Source organism: Corvus brachyrhynchos, unplaced genomic scaffold (assembly GCF_000691975.1).
Source record: "Corvus brachyrhynchos isolate BGI_N302 unplaced genomic scaffold, ASM69197v1 scaffold2321, whole genome shotgun sequence".
Taxonomy (NCBI): domain Eukaryota; kingdom Metazoa; phylum Chordata; class Aves; order Passeriformes; family Corvidae; genus Corvus; species Corvus brachyrhynchos.
In genome coordinates this window covers 1-999 of record NW_008236288.1, presented here as the reverse complement: position 1 = coordinate 999, position 999 = coordinate 1, and positions in this window count along the sequence as shown.

The window sequence follows — 999 nt, the reverse complement described above, 5'->3', positions numbered from 1 at the left end:
TTTAGGGGGTTTTGGTAGAGTTTGGAGAGGTTTGGGGTGAGTTTAGTGGGTTTTAGTGGGGGTTGGTAGAGTTTGGAGGGGTTTGGGGTGAGTTTTGGGGACGTTTGGGGTGAGTTTAGGGGGTTTTAGGGGGTTTTGGTAGAGTTTGGAGAGGTTTGGGGTGGGTTTAGGGGGTTTTGGTAGAGTTTGGAGAGGTTTGGGGTTGGTTTAGTGGGTTTTGGTGGAGTTTGGAGAGGTTTGGGGTGGGTTTAGTGGGTTTTGGTAGAGTTTGGAGAGGTTTGGGGTGGGTTTAAGGGGTTTTGGTAGAGTTTGGAGAGGTTTGGGGTTGGTTTAGGGGGTTTTAGTGCATTTTGGTAGAGTTTGGAGGGGTTTGCGTTGGGTTTAGGGGGTTTTAGTGGGGGTTGGTAGAGTTTGGAGGGGTTTGGGGTGAGTTTTGGGGAGGTTTGAGTTGGGTTTAGTGGGTTTTAGGGGATTTTGGTAGAGTTTGGAGAGGTTTGGGGTTGGTTTAGTGGGTTTTGGTGGGGGTTGGTAGAGTTTGGAGGGGTTTGGGGTGAGTTTTGGGGACGTTTGGGGTGAGTTTAGGGGGTTTTAGGGGGTTTTGGTAGAGTTTGGAGGGGGTTTAGGGTGGGTTTAGGGGGGTTTTGGTAGAGTTTGGAGAGGTTTGGGGTGGGTTTAGGGGGTTTTGGTAGAGTTTGGAGAGGTTTGGGGTGGGTTTAGGGGGTTCGCGCGGGGGATGGTAGAGTTTGGAGGGGTTTGGGGTGAGTTTTGGGGAGGTTTGAGTTGGGTTTAGTGGGTTTTAGGGGATTTTGGTAGAGTTTGGAGGGGTTTGGGGTGAGTTTAAGAGGTTTTGAGGGGTTTTGGTGGAGTTTGGGGGGGTTTAGGCTGGGTTTAGGGGGTTTTAGGGGTGGTTGGTAGAGCTTGGATGGGTTTGGGGTGACTTTTGGGGGAGTTTGGGGTGGGTTTAGTGGGTTTTAGTGCATTTTGGTAGAGTTTGGAGGG